General features: G+C 40.2%; 1 protein-coding gene across 3 annotated transcripts in view; it reads left to right on the top strand.

The window, feature by feature from the left end:
• Nucleotides 1-19,324, top strand: part of TRAK1 (trafficking kinesin protein 1) — a 140,467-nt gene that overhangs the window by 36,069 nt on the left and 85,074 nt on the right. For all 3 annotated transcript variants that reach the window (XM_040589044.1, XM_040589046.1, XM_040589047.1), the window contains exon 2: nt 13,321-13,613. The gene's annotated coding sequence lies outside the window, so the exon portion shown is untranslated. The remainder of the gene's footprint in view (nt 1-13,320; nt 13,614-19,324) is intronic.

The raw sequence follows: 19,324 nt of genomic DNA, 5'->3' as shown, positions 1-19,324 counted from the left end.
GTGGAGTCTGGACTGAACTGTAACTTTGGAGCAAGGGCACGAGCAGTGGAACTGCAGACCTAGGATGGAAGTGTGTGGATCTCTTAAAACAAGGAGAACTCCAGGAAGATTCTGGTGCTGCTTGTCATTACTAAGACACTCACTCTGGGGGGGCTATGCTAGACTTAGTGCTGCTTAGGAGCTGGCTGCCTTTTTGAACTATGGGTCAGTGGCTTATTTTGGCCTTGACACGTCAGTTGCTGGTGTTGATGACGATGGAAGTTTGCAAGGGAATTATTGCTAGGCCTGAGTCACGGGAGGCTTGCTGTGCTTCCTGTTTTGGCTGTGGAGATTCCAGCTTAATAATGGCTATCAGTAGGGTACTTTGATTTTTTTTTATTCAATAATATAAATTAGGTATGTGCATGCTATTTTTTTCCCTTCCATTTCTGTTTCCATGGTGAGGGACAGGTGCATAAAAACTGAGCTTCACTGCTATGGACTGTGGAACCTACTGAGACCTAAGAGCACACAGAAGAAAAATGGAATATCACAAACTGATAGTTTCAAAGTGATGGCAGAATATTTTACTGAGGAGAACAGAAAATGGTTCTTAGTAGAAATTGAGGGTTGTGTCTTTGAACCCTGTGGTTTGTTGGTACAGGTGAATAAACAGTATGCTTTTGAAAACAGAGTCTGGATTCAGAACAGCAAGGAAAGTAGGGGTGGTCTAGTGTACCTGTGTCTCTACTCTGCGGTAGGAATAACTACAATGTTTAATTCCCAGCATCCTGGTAGGGGAGATAACTGCAGTTTTCTCTTTGGGATACAGTTGTCTTTTGCTTCAGCTGCTGAGTGAACTGTTTGGACTCCTGTTGTTCTTCTGACCAAAAGGGTGACCAAGAAATGGTTAAACACAAACAAGTTTTGGCTTTATTGGACAAGTGATGGCCTGGAGATCTCTGCCGCTGTTACTGAGTATGCTTTTTAATGTTGTTTCAGCATTTGTTGCTGAAAATTCTATTGGAAGCCAAACCCTCAGGCAGAAAAACTGTAATATGTCACCTTGCTTGTGCTTAAAGCATGACTAAATGTAAATCGGAAGCTATTTTACATGAACTGTAGGAGGAGTTAAAAGGTGACTTTGTTTCAGGGAAGCCAGTGCCTGTGTAAAATACAGAAGTATTTTTCTAAAAATTCTCTGTTAATGATGTGATGTGCAGCCCTTTCCAAGCAAGTTAATTTTTCCCTGTCAGACAAACCAAGCTGTAAGGAAGCGCTCCCCAGACCTTATTTAATAGCAAGGAAAGTTTAATAATCTGTCTTGACAGTAAAAGAGATGGGATAAAGCTTTGAGGTGTGGTGCTAGAACATACTGTACAGGAGAACCTAAAATTGTAATGACGGCTAAATAATGAAATTGAGGGTGCACAGTTTCAAGACACTTTTTAGTATTACTGGCTTCAGCGTCAAATCTTGGTGGCCATTTTACCTTTTTTAGCTCAAATAAGAGTTTGTATGTCAAATGAGCAATCTATACAGGGAACTTAGAGAGTAGGTAAAGAGGTCTGTTCCTTTCAGGAAATCCTGTGTTTATATTCAGGGTTGTACTTGTAGGCCTTGCTTTCCATTTTTCTTGTTGATCTAGAAATCTGAATCTTCCATAGCTCCCTTGACAGAAGCTTGCTTCTTAGTGCACAAGCAAAAAGGGCAAAAGTCTTAAAATAGTCAGGCAATTACTTTGGTTTTAGTGATACTTTCCTGTGGTGTTAAATATAGTCTTCTTCAAATGTAACTGTGAGTACTAAAAGTCCAGAAGATGTTCCGATCTTAAATCTGAGTAAATATTTTTGTTATTTTGAGGAATGTTAGTATTTGGAATGATAACCTTGCTTGTGATAGACTATGTGAATTGTGTAGAGGAAAATGATTCCTAATTGTGGTGCTGAGGCTGATGGGACCTTTGCTTTGCCAGATTTATATAATGAAAAAACATTTTGAAGCAAGACATTTCTAAGCATCCTAAGATGTTTTTATTGAGAGAGGCTTTCTTTTGAACTGGGGTGGGGAGCATTAGTGATAACTTTATATTTTTCAGTTGAATGAAGTAGTGCTTCAAATGCTGTATTTTCCAGCCTTGTAAACGTACATGTTGTTCTGCGCACTTTCACCTTTACCATGTGTCTGTAATATTTTAGTACATTTGTCTGGTTTCTTTTATTGCCTGAACAAAGGTTGGTTTTGATACTATAGTGAAAACTTTCAATTTCAGAGAAATTTCAGTCTTTCAATTAAGTTGTAGAGTACACACAGAAAAAAAACCAACCCTTGACATATAGGAATAAGGTTCATCAAAGAACTGTTTCCCCTCACGGAAGGCTGGCTCGGTTGCTTGCCTGAGGCTGCTGGTATACTCAGAGTGCTTTCTGACTGGGTGCTAAGATATGAATAAGCCATAAGGCATGCTGATAAGTGGGAAACCGAATTGACTGGTTGGTAAGCAGGTTGGCTTGCCTAGTCCACTTATAATAGTTTTAGGTCTCCATCAACAGAGATTTACAATAGAGCAGGATCTGGCAGGGGGCAGTTTGGTCGAGTGCTTTCGTACTGCCTATGCCATGACTGCGGTAAGAGTACCGGGCATGAAACTTCAGTCCGTTGTGCATTTTGGAGAATATGTATATGCATACAGGAATTTGAGGACAGCTTCAAGAAACGCCATGTTTAAGGGTTATTGCAGTTATTTCCAGATTGTTTGGAACCATTTAATCCCTGTGTATCGAGTGACTTCAGATTTTAATTTCTGTGGTCCTTTGGGGAAAGCCACAATGCTGAATTTCAGCTTCATTGCATAAATAAGTAAGATAGTTTAGTCTGCAAATGAAGCAGAACCAGAGCATGTATTACATTTAATTTGCATTTTTACCCCTTGACTTGTGTTGTGCTTTTGTATAGTTCTTACCTTGTAAGGAGACTTTTTTTTTTTTTTAAAGACTGCATCAAAGTGTTGCTTTTGCCATGTTCATGTTAATGCCCCTGGAATTTTCTAAAAAACTCTGTTCCAAAATCTTTGCTAGTGTGACTTTGACTTTAATGGCACTAAGCCATGAATAATTGGCTTGGTTTCCTAAAATTCCACAGCCTGTTGTTAAGATAAACATTTCTAGTTCCCAAGAACACAGACACATGTATATGGTAATACACTGGGTATATACAGAGCAACCTTTAAATAGCAAATTCTTTTTTTCCTATGTTACTCTTGATGTTTACATACAAACTTCATAAGCAGAAAAATGACTCAACAGGATAATTGTGCCAGTTTTTGAACTACACTGTAGCATTTTAAGAAGGACTGTGAAATTTCTTTTGTTGTAGCCATTAGTATCTATGGAAGTAGAAGGGGAGCAGTGCTGCGTTGGAGTGGTCTGTTGAGATGCACCCTGGTTAGTCAGCAGCTCATGTCTCGGTCGCTGGGAAGTCCCTGTGACAGAGGTGCTTGGTTTGAGGCCTAGGACTGCTGGTTGTTTAGGAATATGTAGTCTTGTAATGTTGATCATCAATGCTGGTACCTAAAGTGACTCGTAAGGCCTGGGTGCCCACAAGTGTTGGAGGTCTAGCTTTCTTTTTGGTGCAGAGGCTGTAATCTGCATTCCCTACAGCCCAAAGCTTTGGAGAAGGGCTATAATTATGGAACTTGTGACAGAGCTGCGTTCAGTTCACTCGTGTCCTCTCAAACATAGCAGTATACGGTTGAAAGTGTTCCATACATAACGACTTAAAGATGACAAAAGAAAATTGATATGAGGCCCAGGGGTGTTAACCGCCAGTTAAGATGTTGTGGGATGGGTTTTGAGGAACTCTGTGCATGTTCAGGGTTGTAAGACAACCTTGAAGAGTGAGGGAGGTTCTCGCTGGATTGTGCTGGTTGCTGAAGCACGTGGGAAGGCTTGCTGCCGGGGAGCGAGTGCCAGTGGTGCTAGTGAGCCAAAGCCTGTCCTCTTAGCATCTTACTCCCTGGTCTGACTGTCCTTGAAGGTAAGCTTCCTAATAGCTGTCTTTAAAATTACTTGTAGCAGCAATAGGAAACTAAGTTACTAAGCTCTTACTTTTTAGGGAGAGAAAAAGGAAAAAGGGAGGGGATGTTCTTACTGAACAGGTTGGTTTTGGTCTGTTTGGTGATTTTTTTTTTCTTTTTCTTAATCATCTTTTTAAATTATTATTCAACTTAGTCTAAAGCAATAAACTCAGTCTGAAAGTAAGTGGATCAGGACACAGCAGGTGTGGTGTGGGGTTTTTTTTTGGTTTTGTGTTGGTTTTTGTTGGGTTGTTTGTTTTGGGGCAGTTTGTAAGGCATTTTGTTTCTTTTTTTCTGTGATCTGGTTTGGTTTACCCCTGCTCTCACTGTCTCTGTTAATAAGAAATAATAAAGAAAAGCAGCACTCTTCTTAGTTCTGTTATGTGATATTTTGTATAAATGTTTTCAGGACAGCTATTAAAATGTGAAATTATGACATTTCTCCAATCCTGTGAACAAGCTTTTTTTAAAATTTAAATTGTACCATCTCTATGTAGACTCTTAAAAGTCATTGTGAAGTGTGAGAAAATTTTAAAAAATAATGCAAAACAAGATTACCCCACCCCCCCACCCCCCAAAGTAGTGATGAATATCTGGTTTGAGTCAGTCTATTCTTTGTTTAGGGTTAGTTGACTAAAACTCTTGGCCCTAAGTTGTTGGCAATTAGGTTAATTGTATCTTTGTTTAAACAGTAGTAGTAGGCAGTGGGGAACCACCATTCTAGCATGGTCTTTCAGCTGTTCTCACCACTTTCCCTTGCTCTTTAGTGTTGTCCTGAAGAAGATGATACGGCTTGGCTCGCTAATCAGGGTTTTGGCTTGGAATGGTAACATTTTAATTTGAATACCTTTACCTACTGCATGCTGTCCTAGGCCCAGGCACTGTTCGGTAGGGTTGTTGGGGTTTTCTTTGTTGTGTTTTCCTTTTTACTAATAGCTAATTCATGTGTGTCTGGTGCATTTATGCCTTTCTTCTCTGTTCTGCTTCTGGTCAAGTGCTCTTGCTGGTTCTCCTGTGGATGGGAAAGGAGCTGAGGACTCGAGCAGACACAGTGGTGTTACCTCCCCTGCAGCATTTTAGAGAAATTGTGGTCATCCCACAGCTCATCCCAGCTAGTGGACAAGCACTACCAAATACTTGCCTATCTTTTGAAAGTCTTTGAGACTTACGGCAAAGTGAAGAAGTCAGGAGTTTCATGCTCTTGTGGTGTATAAACAAATAACGCTTTTCAGGTTTCTGGTATCACTGCTCCCATTCATATTGTTTGAGGATCTGGTTTGCTGCTGGTGTATAGTTTCCCCCTTACCTGAACTGTTTGAGAAATCTTTGCTACCCGCTTTTTTTTTTCTTTAATAGCGGTACAAGGAGATATGCTGGTAGGTAGCGTATGTGTTAATGTACCAAAGCGTACGTTCCTGTAGTTTAGCTTGTGTATCAGCTGTGTATGAGTCAGGAGTTCATACATGCTAAATACAACAGCAGCCTAATCCCAAATGATTTGGTGATTTGGTTTTTGTTTTAAGTCATTAGATGCTTTCCTTCTCTTCAGCAAGTATTGGACCATGCCCCTTGTGTCCATCTTGTCTTGATCTACCTCAGTGAACACCTTGCATGTACGTGACTGAACAGAAAGAACGTTTGAGGTGTTTGTAGTTTGCATTGCTGTACTTCTGTGCTTGGTTTTGTTACCTGATGAATTCCTCCTTTGACTGCACATGCAGTTCTCATGCACTCTGTGCGAGTGTTGGTGGTCAAACAGCTTTCTCTCTCTCCAAGGCAGGTACACAGCATGTCTAGCTAAGATCTCCCAGCCAGTAGTGTGATGCATTGTAGGAAAGGGAACACATTAATTTTTAACTGTTTTCAGTTTTATTTGTTCATGGGGGGAGGGGGGATGGGAGGCAGTTTTGGTGGCCTACATTAAATAAAAGTAGAGGGAGCTGTAAAAAGCTCCCAGTGTAATGCGAGCCTTACACAAGGAAGAACTATTTATAGAAGGCTGCAATATTTGCCTCAAGGAACTTCAGAGCGGCGAGGGGCAGTGTTACACAGAGCTGGGTGAGAGCACGCTTGTGCACCCACAGCTGCGAAGGTCAGACCCAGGTCTTGCCTACAGTATGCTCCCACTCCCCGCTGGCCTGAGGGGGGAACAGGCTGACGGGCTCCTTCTGAAGGCCAGTTCCCTGTCCTGAGAAACTTTGGTTTGTGGAGAACAGTGGGGCGGTTTTCTTTCTTGGTTTTGTTCTTTTCTTTTTTTTCTCCCTTCTTCTCCCTCCTCCTTTTCTTTTTGGGGCTTTTTATTTGTGATGTTCTGACTGGCATTGCTTTTTGAGAAAAACATTATTCTGTCTTGATTGATGACTTGATGGTCAAACAGGGCCAAACAAGGTCACAGCAGCAGCTTCGGGGACCTGGAGAGAAAGGCTGTATGCTTTACAAGTTTATGCTGTCACTTAAACATCTTTTTGGTTATTGCTGCTGCTATTCTGGCTTTTGTTCTCGACTTATTTATTCTAAATGACATAGCCATGCCACTGGCAGTTAACCAAGTATTGTTCTGGTTTTGGATGCCTTCGTCTGCTTCATACTTGCTAGTTATGAGGCTTTATAATAAATGATTCTAGAAACCTTTCAGTTCTTTAGCTTAAAAACATTCTTCAATGGTTTCATAAGCAGAAGAGCCCCTCTTGGGAGGCATATACCTGAGAAGATCCTTGATAGCATGTGACATAACCCCCGAGTGTTGATACTTCTGTGAAAAGATTGCATTTGGCTAGGCCAAAGAGTTCCTAACCCCTAACTATGAAGAAAAAAGAAAAAAACCCCAAAACCAAACATGGAAAATATAGTTAAACTGTAGTATAGGGCTTCTTGAGTAAAAGGATTTGTGTGATGTAGGGGTAGCAGATGGCTTTGGTGTGCCTGCCTGCATCACTGGGCACAAAAGTGCTGTTAAGAAAGTGAAGTGGTGTTTCCCCCAGGGTTATCTAGGAAATCTGATTTAAAGCCATTAAAGAATCTTTTAAACTTTAGATAAGGATGTAGTCTAGAGTTGCCCAAGATGCTTGTCCCTTTAATTTGCTGTAAAAACAATGGACCTCTTCTAGCATGAGAAATGCTGTCCTTGTTTTTATGCAAAGTGTTGAAGGTAAATAAACTGCTTGTCATATTTTGTCACTAATCTATGAAACTCTGTTTATATGCCTCCTGTTAGAGGTTTAACTAAGCAGTCAACATTGTGCCTATTAAAAGGTAGCTTCTGAGCAGAAAATAAACCCTCATGGTTTATAAGAGGGTATATAAAAGTCCCAGATTTAAAACAACTCAATAAATTATTTGGGATCAAATTCAGCCTTTATGTAAAAGTTAAATAGTGATTTTGTATATGTGTGTGTAAAAGCCAGACCTATTGCAAATGGCTGTTTCAATATGGTCTGACAAAGTGTATTTAAATAGTAGTAGGCATTTTGACTGGCTCTTGAGCCCACCCACTCAGTGAAGAAATTGTTTTTAAATTAAAAAAAATATGATGTAAGATGTGAATTAGCAAAGAAATAAGCAAGTTGAATGCTTGAAGCAAGTCTTATTATGTTGCTTTGGTCAATTCAGTGATTATGCCTGGATTCTGAATTACTGAGGGTGAGCCAGCATGTTAATCTATTTCGCAGATTAGACAGGCTATAACCTGGCTTTGATTTGCTCCAGTGTCTACTTGGGCCATTTTGCATCTGAAGAAAGTATTTAGGTTTCTTTTGTGTAAATAAGAAGCTTCAGGGGTTTTTTTAAAGAATTTAGTAAAACTTGCCATACTTTGTAAAACCACTAAATGGCTCTGTTTTACTAAGTGATACACAAAACAGGGAAGAACATTTCTGGTGGTACTCTTTCAAGTGCATAAAAGGGAGGTATTTCAACACCCTAGAACCCTCTGGAGTGTTTAACCATCAGTTAGTAGTTAGTAAATGAGACTATATGATCAGAGCTCTGTAGCTCCAGGCAGATTCCAGGAGTGGAAAGCTCTCTCAGTCCCTTGACACCCTGAGGTTGTCTCTAAATTAGCAAATGCTTTGGTCAGTAAGGAGGGATGAGCAGATCAAAGTTATTGGCACTGAAGCGTCTCAGATCTTCATTATTGATTCAGGTGGGCTACTTTATATTAGATTTATCTTAGCACCTTGGGCTGAATGTCCCCACTCAACTGTGCAGTTTGAAGCTTCTTGAAGGAGAAAAATGCAGTAGGTACAAGTCAGATGCCCTTGCATTGATGCAGCCCTCAGGGTTATTTGAAGTCCCAGTTTGGCAGCAGGCTGCATTTGAAGTACAACTCTTGGAGTAGAGTTTTCAGGTTCTCTTACTCAAAAGGGAATTGGTTTTTCATGTGTACACTAGCTCACAGTACGTGGTTTTGCTTCAAAGCTCTGCTCCTGGTCTAAACTAAATAATTAAGTATGAGAGTATGCGTAGCAAAAGGATGACCTGTAACAAAAGGAACATTTTAGTTGGAAGCCCTAGAAAGGTATTTCCCCCCCTCTTTTAAGGAAGCATTTAAGTTCACAAATGTTTGCAGTGGTCAAGCTGCCATTTTGGACTAATGAATAAAAGTATTATGTGACGCACAGAATGTGAGCTAGGTAGCTAAAAATTGTTCACAGCTTAATAATCACCATAGGGTGCAATGTGTGGGTTTTGGGTAGCATTTGTACATTTGAGTGCGTTTGTAGGAGTTTCAGATGTTTTGTGACTACAGTATACTGCTGTTGCTGCAGTCCCAAGGTAGGGATGAGGATAACATCGCAATGTTAAAAATAATGTATCTTCTGGCACTGCTGGGATATGGGTATGTGGCTGAAGAGCTCGGTATCTTTTACTGCTTTTGAGGGAGGAATAAGGTTTACTAACTCATTTCTGCCTTAGATTCAGAGGTAAATTGTGTTAATACTGAATGCAGAAAACCTTTCTCAAATGACTGAGAAACAGCAAGTGGTTTATTTTATTTGTATGAAACTTGTGCTGTATGACACTTAACCCCTTCCCCCCAAAACACACTGCAAACAAAAAATGAATGTAACTTTTTAAAATGGTCAGAACCAAGAAATGGCTGACTGATGTATTATTTTTTCTTTACCTCAAAACCCTCAAATCTTGGCTGTTTTCTGATGTGAATGTGACTGTTAGCATTAAGCTGCATTGCCTAGGTACTTACAGCTGGATAACTTTTTTTAACAAAAAGGTGGAATGCAGTGCTGGCTAACCACAACTCAATTTTGGGGCAGGCTTTTTTAATCTGGCCTGCCACAGGCACACTGCAATCAGTACCCGAGGTACTTCCTGATCAGGACTTAGCTACGCTGCAGTCATAGTCCAAACTATTGCGCAGATGTACTATTAGATGACAGTGATGTTTGGTGTATTTAAAATTTAAGCTTTTCATATATTAATCATGCAAACACTCCATTTTAAGCATGTATTGGGTTAGTCCAAAATCTGGATTTAGTACGGAGGAGGTGTGCAGGAGCAAGTCTTTGTGCTTGTGTCATTGCTCTTATGAAGTACAAGATTTGAGTGAGTCCCTTTAACAAATATTTACAGGTAAGGGGTGGGGGTTTTTTCAGAGTAAAATGGCCTGACTAAAAAGATTTAGGTAATAAACTTGGAATTGTGGTCTTCCTGCAAACAGTTTTACACTGAAGAATGAAGTTCAGACATTCCAAATTAAATATTTCTTTACATCCAGGTCTGTTTATTGGCCCCAAACGGTCTTTGTATTTAGACTGGTAGAAATGGTGCAATACAGCTATTGAGGCAGAAGCTGAATTATACTGTATTAGGTAGATGAGTTATTTGAATCCTGTATGGAGGCTGCTGTTGACATACAGAGTAGAAAGAATGAAATGCATTGAACTTTCATCAAGAAAAGTGATCATCTGACTTATAAATTGTACACAAAGTTTGGATGTCAGGAGTAAATACAAGATACTGCAATAACAATTTGTGTAGTCTTCTTATTACAAATATAATATATGCAGGTGAGGCTGACTAAAGAATAATATTAATGTATTGTATTTCGTGGGTTTAGTAGCTACAATGTCTATTTCTCTTCATGGGCTGCTCTAGCTATCTTGTAAATAATGCTCAGCTGTACTTTGGATTTTTTTCTGCAACAGGAAGATTTAGATGAATACTTAAAGGAAAAGTGTGCACCCCTGCGTTAGGTGGTAATATTTGCCTTGCAAGAGAGGCCACAGAGGCAGTGCTTCTATAGATTTGATAGTCAAAACATTTTTTTTCCACTGTGTATATGGAAATGGAAGCTATTGAATAAGTCTGAAAGGAAGCAGGCATACTCATTTATGCCTGCTTTATTCCCTCCATGATAAAAGGTTTTAAGACCAAGGCAAATTCTCTCCCTTAATCCAGAACTTGACTTTCTCATGCAGATGTTACATGCATTTCTGCAGCAGACCAGGCAGACTGACTTGTGGGGATTTTTTTGGGGATGTTTTTGTTGCTTGTTTGTTTTTTTTCCAAGCTCTGCTCATAGTTTCCGCAAGTGTCAACAATGAAACAGCTTGTGTGAAGGAAAAGCATTGATGACTTTTTGTTTCTGAATGTGTCTATTTAGTTGTTCTTAACAGTGACAAGGCAGAAGCTGTTGGAGTGCAGCATACAGGATTCCACGGTACCTTGGTGGGGTGAATGTTAAACTGGGTGAAGGCAGAGAGGTGAAGCTCATTCAGCACAAACTTCTAACGTAACTTGGAATATTGTGTTCTGGGCAAAAGTATTTTTGGTCAGAACTATGTGGAAGATGAAGTTGTGAATGAATTAAGGTGATCAGGTACATCAGACGTTGAATGTCAGTGTGTCCAGAAAAGTTACAAGATCTCACATTCCCAAAACTCACTTGAAGACTTTTACACAAAAATTGCACTTTGATTATCAGTGTTATTGCATTTGGTGGTGTTGGTATGTTGTTGGCTTTCTGTAATTGCTGAGGCAGGGCATGGAGAAGAAAGCAAGAAAAGCTGGAGTGCTGTTGATGCTTTCAGTTACTTACTCCCAGACATACCCTTGTTCATAACAACAGACAGCTAACAGTTTCCCAAAACAAACGGGATTCACAAATGCATGGTAGCAACTAGGACAAAAATGGAGCCCTTTTAATCAGTCAGTTTGTGCATTTTCAGTGTATTTTCTTGTTCATAGCTTAAGCTGTTTCTATCTTCAATGCAGAGTGGAAAACAAAGATTTCCATTTTGATTCCAACTTCATTTGAACAACTAATTTTTAATATCAGTAGATCTTCCTCTTGTTATTCCTAAAGAGCCACTTGAAAGTGGGACCATTTTAAAAATAATCAGTACAAATGACCCCATTGTTCTTTCCAGTAGGTCCTGTGATAGCTCAGGAATAATGGATGCTCTACTGGGGAACCAGAATGTTTTCTGTTAAAGCACTCAAGGGAAACTTTCCCTTCCTGAAGCTACCAGAGTATAGTACCATTTATGTGAGAGTACGTATCCGAAAGTTATCACTTGATTTAATATGTTCCTGTAGCTATTAAAATCATTACAAAATACAGGTTTTGAGCCTCTGAGTGAGAACTATTTTCATGTTAAATGATACCCTGCAGATATAGAAGTATATGTAATTGAGGAGAACTTAATAAAATGTTTTGTGTATGAGGGTGGGTTTTTTTCCAGTTAATATTGCCCATCTGTTTTCCAATTGTGGTGTTCTGATTTCAGTGTAAACACATCCTTGTTGAGACCCACTGAAGGAGGAGACAATTGTGCTTTTTTTGTTCTTATGCCTGTGGTGACAGGGAAAAATGGGTTGAGAAAAGATGGTAGTGTTCTTTGTATTACAACTTTGTTGCAAGGTTTCTCTGAAGCTTGCTCCCAGAAGGTCTAGAACGCATTATCTGTGTCTTGACAGTTGAGACTGATGCTTAAGTCTTGTGATGACTTTCTAGAAATACTGTCATGGTTTGGTGAAGCAATAATGTTATTTACTACAAATGCCAGAAAATAAGATGTCAAAATCTTGTGTGTAGCTTTAATGGCAAAATAGGATTATCTGGGCATGTTCCTAGAGATTAAAGAGAACCTCTTTAATAGGATTCTCCAGAAAACTCTTGTATTTCTGGTTCTCAATGAATGACTAAACATTCCATGTTCTGTTGCTGCACATGCATATTGAATTGTATCCACATCTTCTGGTTGCAGACCAGTGCATTTATGTCTTCTTGCTGGCTGTTTTTCTGCTTTTCCCATGTAATCTGGGTGTTCTTGTGTGTCCTGTTCTTCAGCTGCTGCTTATGTCTTGTAACTACTACATATATAGTCTTTTTTTTTTTTCCTGTCCTTCAAGTCCTTTCCGAAGACTGGTTTTCCACAATCCCATGATTGTATTTTCCTTTCCTCGTAGTAGTGAGCATTTGCATCTTTCCTTATGCTGTTAATAACCAAAAACAGTACCATGCCACCAGTTATTGCAGGGCCTTTAGTCCCTTATTTGAAAGGTTCAGTGAAGTTTTTGGATAAAGGTGTTCTTCATTCCTTCTCTGGCCATTCTAATCTTGCTGGAGGCATCGGTATCTGTCTTTGAGGGACTTTGCTCCCTGTTTGATGCTGAAGCACTGGGGAGCCACAGTAAGTGGGTACCCCCTTAACTCAGTGCAGCTTGAGTCCTGTTTCCTATGTACTCTGTAAAGGGAACAAAGACGCCAGCTGGCAGTCTGGCAGTGAAGGGCTGAGCTGTGCAGGGTGGCCTGGTGCAGAGGAAAGTCTAGCAGGGGTAGTTTAAGCTGATATTAATTTCTGTATTGTTTGCTGTCAGTCAGTTTTGAATGATGATGTTAAAGTACCAGTAAATCACCTAGTGGTGCGCAGTCTGTCTGTGCAGCGTGGCTCGTACAACACACTGGGTTACACAGAGCTTTTGCTTGGCTGGTGTGGGAGAAGGTTAGCTGGTGAATGAGCCAAGGTGGATGGGCTGTGCTTACTCCAGGTTGGATGAGGCAAAAAACCAGATGCTTAATCAGCTGTTGGTAAATAACACTGTCCAAGGAATAGCACTTTCCTACTTGACATGACCATGCAAGGTGCAGAGATAGGCAGCCACTCTCTGAAGTGTGTTTGGGTTTTAGCATTTGCTGGATTTATCAGGTTAAACCAATGTTTAAGGATAATAAAATTATCTATTCCAATTTATGCTGTTTGGAATGTCTTGAATTGAGCACTGGTTTCCTTTGTGTATTGCAGACTTCTTGAAGCCAACTCTAGCAAAGAGAAAGAGTTCTGTTTCTGCCAGCCAGACCCAGTCTCCAGTGCTGGTCCCCCTGATGGCAATTTGTACAACCCTGTGAAACCTGCCAAGCTGGACGCCACAGCTTTGCACGACTGCACTTTGGCCGCCACTGTGCCTCCTTTGGAGCTGTCAAATCATGCAGTCCTAGCCTGTGACACAGGCATTCACGAAGAGCACTATGTAAGTGAAGCAGTGGAAGATGATGTGCCAGACTGCAGAGAGTACAGAGATGCCTGCACCATTACTGGTAAGCAGTCAGATCTTTTATCTTGGGAAGGATGTGGAGATGTACAGTTAAGCGTCTGTTCTTAAGCTGTTGATGAGGGATCCGATTCATGGACAGGGCTGCTGATGCTCTGCGCGTTTTTTTTCTTGTTTAAGAAATGATTTCACAAGCACCTGAATTTTCAATGAAAGCACTTTTGTAAGGTTTAAGGCTCTTGCAAATAGGCTAGACCAATGACAGCTGTGAAACTAGGAAACTGATGTGCTTGGGAAGTTGAAGCATTTGAAGTTTGTTTGGAAAATAAGCCAACTGCAAGTCAGGGGTGAGGGGAAGGAATCTTGGAATGGTTGTCCCAATGTTCAACATAATTTAGATCTTTATCTTAATATGAGAATTGGTTTGTGGGAGAAGGGGATGAGAGAAGTAGTATCTAACATATTTTGGCTGTACATCTTTCTGCTTTTCAAACCATTCCATTTTTGTAACATCAGTTCTGGGACTATAAAAGTTAAGTGTATAAGGAATGGCTTCTGCATGCTTCTATGAAAGGTTAAATGTCTTTTTATCATAAATTCATACAAAAAAAAATTAGTATGTGTTTAAGTATGGTATTTTAAGTAGAATTAGATTCTTAGTGATGTGGTCAGCTGACCTGATTTTTTTGTGTTTGAATAATGATGGTAATTCGGTTTAGTCATGGTTGTGTCCATGAGATGACAGGCAGTTTCCATTCTAAATGCATGGTTTGTTGGCTGAGCTGTGAGGTTTCCTTTTAGCTTAAAGTGACCTTGTCAGTGCCAAGGTCTTTTGGGAATGTTTGAGAAGTTAGCTAGCAGAGTTTTCAGGAGGGATAATTGAGAGGGCTGAGAAAAACACAATTAAGACTGGGGCCATGTTAGCTGACTACTAGGTATGTTTATCCTGAGTTACTTCCAGCCTTTTCTAGAGTGGTCTGAAGGTCAGAGAACTAGTTAATGGTGACCGTCAACAGATACTTTTGTAGTATGCCCTAGCTTAGCTCAGCCCAGTTGCTGTGTAGTTACTAAGGGTTGATACTCTGAAAAAAGAAAATAGAAGGGGAGAGATGCTCTGCAAGTCCATCGTGATTCCCTTGAGAAGACAAGCAGCAGGATTAACAGTGATGTCAGTTTCAGTCAGGTATGATTCTACATACAATAAATATTTTGTTAACAGAAACTTACTCCCCATCCCTCCTCCCTTGTGTTCATGGGTTTAGAGCTCTTTAACTGGTTCATTTATAAATGGGTCACTCTTGACTGCCATGTAGATATTAGCTTGCTAGGTAGCCTAAAGACTACACATTACATAAATGCGTTGCTAGTAGCATAACTGTTTTCCAGGCCCCTTCTAGAATAATTTCTTTTTGCAGGTTGTTCTGTTGGCTGTATCCTGTGCCCTCTCCCTTCCCTCTCTTGTTAACAGGAAGATGTTAACTTTACGTTTTTCTGTTTCTGACTACAAGCCCAGACAAACAACTTTTTTCATGAACCAAGATGCTTTCTTGGTTATGGTTCCTTGAAAGGCAAGATAAACTCTTGTTTTTTTAATTTTTAAAAGTAGCTTTTGTTAAGTGGAGGTCAGTGCATGTTTTCCTACCTGACACTCTTTCAAACGTGGTTCAGTTTCTGAATTTCTTTCTTCTTGCTTAGTTGTCAGCCAAGTGTGGTTTACTGATTGATCCTGTAATGCTTTTTCTATGGATTAGCTGTTCTGCAGCAGCACATTTTTATTGCTTGTGACTCAGAGACAACATAATAGGACTTGCAGTAGAAATAGTGGTGTGTAGTTTTGGTTAGTTGTTTAGTTTTGGGTTTTCAGGGTGGGTTTTTTTTTTCTTTTTAAATGGCTGTTTGCTATGCTTCTTAAGGGTCTCAATGGACATAGACTGGGGTTTAGGAATTGGTCTCATACTTGCTCTGTAAAATATCTGTGGTGTCAGTAGTATGTGCTGGTGTGCAGCGTATACCCTTGAAACAAGCAGTAAAATCCTTGCAGAGGAATAAGGATTGTCAGAGACTTCGACACAAAACTTTATGTAGGTCTTACTGACAGGTTAGTGCTATTTACACTTTAAAACTGTTTAGTGGGAAAGAAATTGCTCATATCAAGTGTGCATATACCATAATTTTTCTTCTGATGCCAAGCATTGCCTCATCCTAGAGCTGGCATGTTCAAATTTAGCAATCAGGACAATCTGTTTTCTTGTAGTCTGAGGCTAACAGCTAAAGCCTATTGTAAAAGACATCTGCAAAAATTCTTGCAAGTAAAGGCTTGAACAGAGTTAAAAAAACCCTGAAACTGAGTCACAGTGCTGTGTAGTGATGCTTTCTGAAACCAACTAGTTAATAGTAATGTAATTAGAGTTGGCTGATACAATTTGTTCTTAGGCTTAAATTATATGATGTGCACATCTTGCTATTTAACTTTTCAAGAAGCCCATTGGTGCTCAAAGAATTTTAAATTCTTGCTACTTTTTTTTTTCTTTTCCCTCCCCTATTCTCTTTGCTGGAGAGGAGCGCTTGGGCATTCTCTGCCAGCAGCATGATCTATCCTGCCTGGGACCTAAGAGCAGATGCAATGTAGCTGAGCGTGCATTGCACATTCTGATTGTGCTAAGCATGTTTTCTTGGACAGAGGGTTGGCTTCAATGTTTCCTGTCCCCAAACCACCTCAGAATGATAGTGCTTTTGCAGATTCCTTCCGGGAGTGCAGCTGGAGGTAGTTTAGGCAACTGGTCTGGATATAATCCCTGTGCGGTTTTTGTGGCAGAGAGGAGTTGAGTTACTCTCTAGCTAGGTCACACCTCTGATCTGTGTAACTATGTGGCCTAAAAGCAGTTATGCTGGCGTAACCCATGGAATGAGCACTGCAGGGGTGGGCCTGGGTGACAAAAAATGGTGAGATTAAAAGATTCCCTAAGCCAGTGTTACCTCAGAGTTGGGGATAGCACCGTAAAAGACTACTGCTTTCCCACTGAATTTGGTAGTAAAGCGATCCAAAAGTCATAGTTGCTATAATTGAAGTGTTATACAAGTAGACACTTCTGAATCTGTGCTAATTTGAGCATAGAAGGGAATATGAAATAGATAATTTATCCAGTTATAAAAAAAATAGTTGTGAATGTTTTAAGAGTTACTAAAAAAATGTTACTGGTAGTGCACGTTTTTTCTAAACGCCGGTAGTATTAAACCTGAAAATGGATTCAGTAGCTGGTTTAGCAAATTTTTTTTTTTTTTAATTATTACTTCATTTTGGGTTTTGGTAAGATTTAAGAGAAGAGTTGGATGTAATCTGACTTAGAGGGTTTTTACTGCTATCACTTGAGGAACCTCTGTAGGTAAATAGGGAGAAGGAGATTCATATCCCGAGGCTGGTGGACAGTGGGGCAGCACTGCATGACATAAGGTGGTGTGCTGCTACTACATGTGTGGGGCACCGGTCTTGTCCTAGTTGTTTTTTTCCTTTGAACTTTTCTTTTTCTTGCGGATACGGTTCATTTGAGAGTGTAAAGGTAGGAATACGGATGTAGCACCATCTAGTGTTCCTTTTGCTGGAAACGGGATCGAAGTGCTTTTAAAGGTGTGTCTGTCTGTCCTGTTAATTGCAGCGCAGACCTGGATGCTTCCAGTCAGGTGTTGATGGAAGCAGGAGCTGACATTGGGGGCTTTCTTCTCTGTTGTACACCCCCTGCCCCATTTATTGCAAAGCAGGAAGGGCTGTAATTGTGACATCATAAAGCACAGTGCCACTAAGTTAGTTGCTCAATAGTGTGATTGCCTTCCTTCTTTGTCTGTCAGCTGCTATCAGACAAATCCTGTCCTTTTGGAAATGGAGAGTACAGTGGGGGTGAAAGCCTGAAACACCATTGTAGTATAGATTTAATCTTTTGACAGATGTTTAGCTGTCGGTGGTTTTGTGTTTGGTTTTGTTGGTTTTTTTTTTTGCGGTGGTTTGGGTTTTTTTGCCCCTTAGTTTCTCTATAAATATGCATAACAGTATTGTTGGCCATCTTCAGTAAGTTAATTTTCAGTCTGCTTTCTCATGTCTGAAGACTTGCTATTTCCAATGATTTTGGCATGATATACTTTGCAATTCAAGAGCTGACTGCTTAATATGCCATGTAGGTTTCCTTCATTCTTCTCTGAAAAAGGAGAGAATGAATGGGCTGTGATTTAAATTGCCTAGCTCCTTCATTAATTTGCATGATTCATTTGTTCATTGTACTAATTACTCTTTCCAAATGCACGTCAGAGTGTGTTCTCTGGCTGTCATGCTAGGAGCAATTTCCTGAGGGTTCTTGGGAAATTCTTTGTGGTCATAACCTGTTCTGTATGTTACTTTGTAATTAACACAAGTAGATTTGTTTATTTTAAAATAAAGTTACATCACTGGATGGGTCAAGCCATGAAATCTTTTTCTCTCAGCTGGGAGGTATCTCTGAGAAGAGTTGGTATTTTTTGACCTTGCAGGGTGTAACTTCTAACTTACTGCAATGGTGGGTAGTCCTAATGTCCAGAGAAACTGACTTTCTCCTGCTCTCAGGCCTTTCACAATCTCCTAGCAACAAAGACATTTGGGTGCAGAAAGTTTTCTCTGGATTTTCATTCTGCCTCTCTTGTTACTGAGGCTATAATTGTGTTCTCATATGAAACAGAGCTTCTGTTCTTTCCACCAGCTGTTACCACTCTTCATTCCTCATGGCAACATCAAGCAGTTTTGATGACTGACTGATCCTGCAGATAGCTGGTGTAATTCTGACCATTTTTTTTTTTTTCTTTCTGTAGTCAGTTGATTTGACAAGGCATGCCTAGGGCCTGTGGAATTTCCATTCCAGTCACCTGTGGTCATGTGTCGTGTCTGTGTGTGCCCCGCCAAGGTGCATGTTTTTGTTCGCAAGGCTGAATTTCGATTCCTTCTGTTCCAAGCCTGACAAAGCATGACTGCCCCAACGTAACTCCTTAAGATTTTGCTAATACAGGTTGTTACTAGAATGCTTTACTCCTGTCATGCGGGAGATGGGAAAATACTGTATCCATGGCCGTCCTGTTTTGGGTGCATGAGATACCATCAGACCTTGCATAGTTGCTAATCTGAGGCAGTTGAACAGGGTGCTGTGGTTGTATTTGGTACCTGTTAAAGGCTGGGTGGTTGTTCTCTAAGTTACAAAAGTATTGATAAAATAATAACAGTTTTGAATTGCTTCTCTCTATCTGAACCTCTTTGAGTTCTGTTATGGTTAGCTTTCTCTTTTAGTGGTTGTTCCCTACACAGCAAAAACTTGCTCTAGCACTTTATGCTTTTTCAGCTCCTGTTTTGGGATACTTCTGTGGTTTTTCTTGGTTTCATCGGTATGAGAGAAAAGGTCTAAGATGGTGTTTGGTGGAGCTGGAATTCAAATAAAGAACATAAGAAATGCTCTCCTGGGTTGGACCACCTGGTTCACGACTGTGTTTCTGACTCCAGCAGCAGCAGATGCTGGGTATGGAAAGTACGTGCTCAGCCACTCTTAGCAGCATGTTCTCAGAATAAGTACCCCATCTAGCAGAACTGTTGTACTAGGGATATAGACACTACATCCCTGCCTAGCTCTTATAGTGTCTATTTGGTGTTGGACCCTGACCGTGACTTTAAAACCTTTCTGAATCTGCTGATTGTGTTACCGTGGTAGTTCGTGGCTTTTATTGGCTGTGTGCAGTGGTACTTACACCAGT

Source organism: Falco naumanni, chromosome 4, assembly GCF_017639655.2.
Source record: "Falco naumanni isolate bFalNau1 chromosome 4, bFalNau1.pat, whole genome shotgun sequence".
NCBI lineage: Eukaryota > Metazoa > Chordata > Aves > Falconiformes > Falconidae > Falco > Falco naumanni.
Note: the sequence above shows the minus strand (reverse complement) of the source record. Positions and strands in the feature narration are given on the sequence as shown.